Here is a 5,729-nt window from a genome sequence, read left to right as displayed (position 1 = left end):
AAGAGCCTTGACTGGGGGAATGATTAATTAGAAGTTCTATCCTTGTTTGGGTCTCTTAAGTGTAGTATTAAAAAGGTTGTTGTTTTCACTTAGTTAACCCTTACTAAATAAAGGAAAGTCAAGTGATTAAGCTAATCCTTATTCGCAAATCCTAGTCCTCTCCCTTAGGAAGGTCTAGCGTTAGTAAATACAGAACTAGCCAACAATTTCGAATTTAATCAACACTTAAGCCTTCCAACTCAAGTATCTCCTTTTAATCAACCCCCATGTCAAGTATGGAGTCTACTCCATTGACATGAATATAACGCTCATAAAAATATAAGAAGAAGACATGATAAATTAAATAAAATTAATTAAAAGTAAAAAGTAATCCTTTGCATTAACAATCCATGAAAATAATCCAATTACTACTTTAAACAAGAATTAAGAATATGGAATAAATAAAAGAGTAAGAAAAGAAACAAACTAGAATAATGTCTTCAACGGAGGTAATGACTTCTTCAATATCCAAAAGCATAAAACGATAAACTGGGAATGTAAAGAGAACCTAGAGGAAGAGTAATCCTCTCTAGATTCAGATCTAAAAACCTAAAACTATCCTAATGAGAATATGTCTATTGTGTCTAAGATTTGTAAAGAGATCTCTTGAGTCTCTGCATGTTCCCTGGCTTTATTCTGTGTTTTTGGGCCGAAAACCGGGTCAAAACGCGGCTCGAAATTGCCCCCAGCATTTTCTGTTAATTCTGCAGATTGTGCAGGTCATGCGTACGCATCAGTCACGCGTTCACATCATTCAGCAATTTTCCTTGTCACGCGTATGTGTCATCCACGCATTCGCGTCATTTGTGCAGACTCCAATCCGCGCGTACGCGTCAGGCATGCTCACGCGTCGCTACATTTTTTTCATTCCGCGCGCTCACGTGAGCCATGCGCGCGCGTCAGTGTTCGCTGGTCATCTCCTTAATTTCTTGTGTTCCTTCCATTTTTGCAAGCTTCCTCTCCATTTTCTAAGCCATTCCTGCCCTATAAAGCCTGAAACACTTAACCCACAGATCACGGTATCGAACGGTATAAAAGGAAAATTAAAATATACTAATTAAAGATCTCTAGGAAGCAAGTTTTCAACCATAAATAATACTAGTAAGGAATTATAAAATCATGCAATTAGTATGAATAAGTGGGTGATGACTTGATGAAACTACTCAATTAAACACAAGATAAACCATAAAATAGTGGTTTATCAGTGCCCACACGCGAGCCTCTAGGGTGAGTGACTGTGTTGAGATGCTCTTAGGTCGGGTCCTATGCTGTCCGTAGATCCACTTGCTGCCAGGTTGTGCTATGACACCAAGAACGTTATTTCAGTCAAACTGGTATGTCTGGCGCTTGAAAGAGGCCTCTTGATAGGCGTCCCATCCCTCTGGACTAGGTGGAAGGTCCAATGCTCTCTGTATGGCACTCTCGGAGATAGGAACCTGCTACTGACGGACGAAGACAGTCTGCAGAGTAGGCAAGTAAAAGTTTGAGTAGAACTCAATGACCCATGATAAGTTGGCCTCTCGCGGCTGTCTTCTCAAAAATCCCCACTGTTTCCTCTCTATGATAAGTTTGAGTAGAACTTTTTACTATTATCTTTGGATATCTTTGGATTGTCTTTTGATCCTTTGATCACGTTTGGGGGCTGGCCATTCGGCCATGCCTGAACCTTCATCACTTATGTATTTTCAATGGTAGAGTTTCTACACACCATAGATTAAGGTGTGGAGCTCTGCTGTTTCTCACGAATTAATACAAAGTACTATTGTTTTTCTATTCAATTCAAGCTTATTCCGATTCTAAGAAATTCATTCGCACCTCAATATGAATGTGATGATCGTGACAGTCATCATCATTCCCAACTACAAACGCGTGCCTGACAACCACTTCTGTTCTACCTTAGATTGAATGAGTATCTCTGGGATTCCTTAATCAGAATCTTCGTGGTATAAGTTAGAATCCATGGACGGCCATTCTTGAGATCCGGAAAGTCTAAACCTTGTCTGTGGTATTCCGAGTAGGATCTGGGAAGGGATGGCTGCGACGAGCTTCAAACTCGCGAGTGCTGGGCGTAGTGACAGACGCAAAAGGATCAATGGATCCTATTCCAGTATGATCGAGAATCGATAGATGATTAGCCATGCAGTGACAGCGCATTGTACCATTTTCACTGAGAGGACAGGATGTAGCCATTGACAACGGTGATGCCTAACATACAGCTTGCCATAGAAAGGAGTATGAATGATTGGATGAAGACAATAGGAAAGCAGAGGTTCAGGAGGAACTAACGCATCTCTATACGCTTATCTGAAATTCTCACCAATGAATTACATAAGTATCACTATCTTTATTTTATATTTTATTTATCTTTTAATTATTAAATCTCTATAATCAATTGAATCCGCCTGACTGAGATTTACAAGGTGACCATAGCTTGCTTCAAACCGACAATCTTCGTGGGATCGACCCTTACTCACGTAAGGTTTATTACTTGGACGACCCAATGCACTTGCTGGTTAGTTGTGCGAAGTTGTGACAAAGAATTAAGATTATGAACGTGCGTATTGAGTTTTTAGCGCCGTTACCAAGGAATGGAACCGTCATGTTTGATCCGGCAACAATACCAAGTTTTTGGCGCCGTTGCTGGGGAGGGAACGAACAACAATTTCGCATTTGTTTCCGGCAACAACAGTACCATGTTTGATCCGGCAACAACACCAAGTTTTTGGCGCCGTTGCCGGGGATTGTTCGAGTTTGGACAACTGACGGTTCATCTTGTTGCTCAGATTAAGTAATTTTATTTTAATTTTAAAGCTTTTTATTTTCGAAAATTTTTCAAAAAAAATAAAATAAAATAAAATATTCTATGTTCTTCAAAATTTTTAAGAAGGAATTCTAGAGTTTCATGAGATATGTTGAATCCTGGCTGGCTGTTAAGCCATGTCTAATCTTTTGGACCGAGGTTTCACTTATCCTCAAGAGAAGAGCTTCTTTGTCTTCTTCAGCAATTCAGTTGTTGTATGTCTGATTTGTATCTGCTAAAGCTTGGCTGGCCATTGACCATGTCTAGTGTTTTGGACCGGAGCTTTCACTGAAAGCTTGGCTGGCTAGTAAGCCATGTCTAATTCCTGGACCGGAGTTTTAGACTAACATTGCAAGATTCCTGAAATTCCTATTAAAAATTTTGCAATCCTTATTTTCCTTTTCAAAATAATTTTCGAAAAAATCCAAAAAAATTTATAAAATCATAAAACCAAAAATTTTATGTTTCTTGTTTGAGTTTAGTGTCAATTTTTAAGTTTGGTGTCAATTGCATCTTTTTAATTTTTCTTGAAAATTTTCGAAAAACTCATGCATTGCATTCTTCATGATCTTCAAGTTGTTCTTGGTAAATCTTCTTGTTTGATCTTTAAAATTTCTTGTTTTGTGTCTTTTCTTGTTTTCCATATGCATTTTTGAATTATTAGTGTCTAAAGTTTGAAAATTTCTAAGTTTGGTGTCTTGCATGTTTTTCTTTTCTTCAAAATTTTCAAAAATAAGTTCTTGGTATTCATCTTGACATTCAAAGTGTTCTTGGTGTTCATCTTTGCATTCAAAGTGTTCTTGCATATTTTTTCTGTTTTGATTCATAATTTTCATGTTTTGAGTCTTTTTGATGTTTTTCTCTTTCATCATTAAAAAATTCAAAAATAAAAAAAATATCTTTCCCTTTTTCTTCTCATCAAATTCGAAAATTTGAGTTGACTTTTTCAAAAATTTTTAAAATCTAGTTGTTCCTTATGAGTCAAATCAAATTTTCAATTTAAAATTATATCTTTTTCAAATCTTTTTCAAAAATCAATTCTTTTTCATTTTCCTTTCATAATTTTCGAAAATTTCAAATTGATTTTCAAATTTTTTTTCTTATTTTGTTTCATAATTTCAAAATCTTTACTAACAACTAATGTGATTGATTCAAAAATTTTAAGTTTGTTACTTGCCTAGTAAGAAAGATTCAATCTTTGAATTTCAAAATCATATCTTTTTAGTTTCTTGTTAAGTCAAGTAATCAACTTTGATTTCAAAATCAAATCTTTTTAAATTTCTTTTTCAAATCTTTTTCAAAATAAGTTTCAATCACATCTTTTCAAAATCAATTTCAAAATCTTTTCTAACTTCTTTTCTAACCTCTTATCTTTTCAAAAATTGATTTTCAAATCTTTTTCAAACTAATCCTATCTTTTTGTTTCAATCATATCTTTTTCAAAACTACCTAACTAATTCTCTCTCTAATTTTCGAAAATCACCTTCCTCTTTTTCAAAATTTCTTTTTAAATCAACTAATTGTTTTAAATTTAATTTAATTTGATTTAATTTTTCCTTTCTTAATTTTCGAATTTTTAATTTTAATTCTAATTTAAATACAAAAATACTTTTATTTTATTTTATCTAATTTTTGAAAATTCTTCTCCTTCACCTCCTTCTATTTATTTATTTATTTACTAACACCCCTCTTCATCTAAGAATTCGAACCTACTCCTCACCCTTGTGTTTGGATTCTCCTTCTTCTATTCATATCTTCTTCTACTCACATAAAGGAATCTCTATACTGTGACATAGAGGATTCCATATTTTCTATTCTCTTCTTTTTCATATGAGCAGGAACAAGGACAAGAACATTCTTGTTGAAACTGATCCTGAACCTGAAAGAACTCTAAAGAGGAAGCTAAGGGAAGCTAAAGCATAACTCTCTGGAGAAAATCTGACAGAAATTTTCGAAAAAGAAGGAGACATGGCCGAAAATAACAACAATGCAAGGAAGATGCTTGGTGACTTTACTGCACCTAATTCCAATTTACATGGAAGAAGCATCTCAATCCCTGCCATTGGAGTAAACAATTTTGAGCTGAAACCTCAATTAGTTTCTCTGATGCAACAGAACTGCAAGTTTTATGGACTTCCATCAGAAGATCCTTTTTCAGTTCTTAGCTAAATTCTTACAAATCTGTGATACTGTTAAGACCAATGGGGTTGATCCCGAGGTCTACAGGCTTATGCTTTTCCCATTTGCTGTAAGAGACAGAGCTAGAATATGGTTGGACTCTCAACCTAAAGACAGCCTGAACTCTTGGGACAAGCTGGTCACGGATTTCTTAGCCAAGTTTTTTCCTCCTCAAAAGCTTAGTAAGCTTAGAGTGGATGTTCAAACCTTCAAACAGAAAGAAGGTGAGTCCCTCTATGAAGCTTGGGAGAGATACAAGGAACTGACCAAAAAGTGTCATTCTGACATGCTTTCAGAATGGACCATCCTGGATATATTCTATGATGGTCTGTCTGAATTATCAAAGATGTCATTGGACCATTCTGTAGGTGGATCCATTCACCTAAAGAAAACGCCTGCAGAAGCTCAAGAACTCATTGACATGGTTGCAAATAACCAGTTCATGTACACTTCTGAAAGGAATCCTGTGAATAATGGGATGCCTCAGAGGAAGGGAGTTCTTGAAATTGATACTCTAAATGCCATATTGGCTCAGAATAAAATATTGACTCAGCAAGTCAATATGATCTCTCAGAGTCTGAATGGATTGAAGGAATCATCCAACAGTACTAAAGAGGCATCTTCTGAAGAAGAAGCTTATGATCCTGAGAACCCTACAATAGCAGAGGTGAATTACATGGGTGAACCCTATGGAAACACCTATAATCCCTCA

The 5,729-nt window shown here is 35.7% G+C and overlaps 1 non-coding gene across 1 annotated transcript; it reads right to left on the bottom strand.

Annotated features, from left to right (window-relative positions):
* Positions 1–5,201: 5,201 nt before the first annotated feature.
* LOC148562399 (small nucleolar RNA R71) lies at positions 5,202–5,305 on the bottom strand. The gene has a single exon (XR_015886874.1). It is a non-coding gene; the product is annotated as a small nucleolar RNA R71 (small nucleolar RNA).
* Between the last annotated feature and the right edge of the window lie 424 nt (positions 5,306–5,729).

The sequence above is a fragment of the Arachis ipaensis genome, chromosome B6 (genome assembly GCF_059453495.1).
Source record: "Arachis ipaensis isolate K30076 ecotype BB chromosome B6, ASM5945349v1, whole genome shotgun sequence".
Taxonomy (NCBI): Eukaryota; Viridiplantae; Streptophyta; class Magnoliopsida; order Fabales; family Fabaceae; genus Arachis; species Arachis ipaensis.
This window is presented reverse-complemented; position numbering and strand designations above follow the sequence as displayed.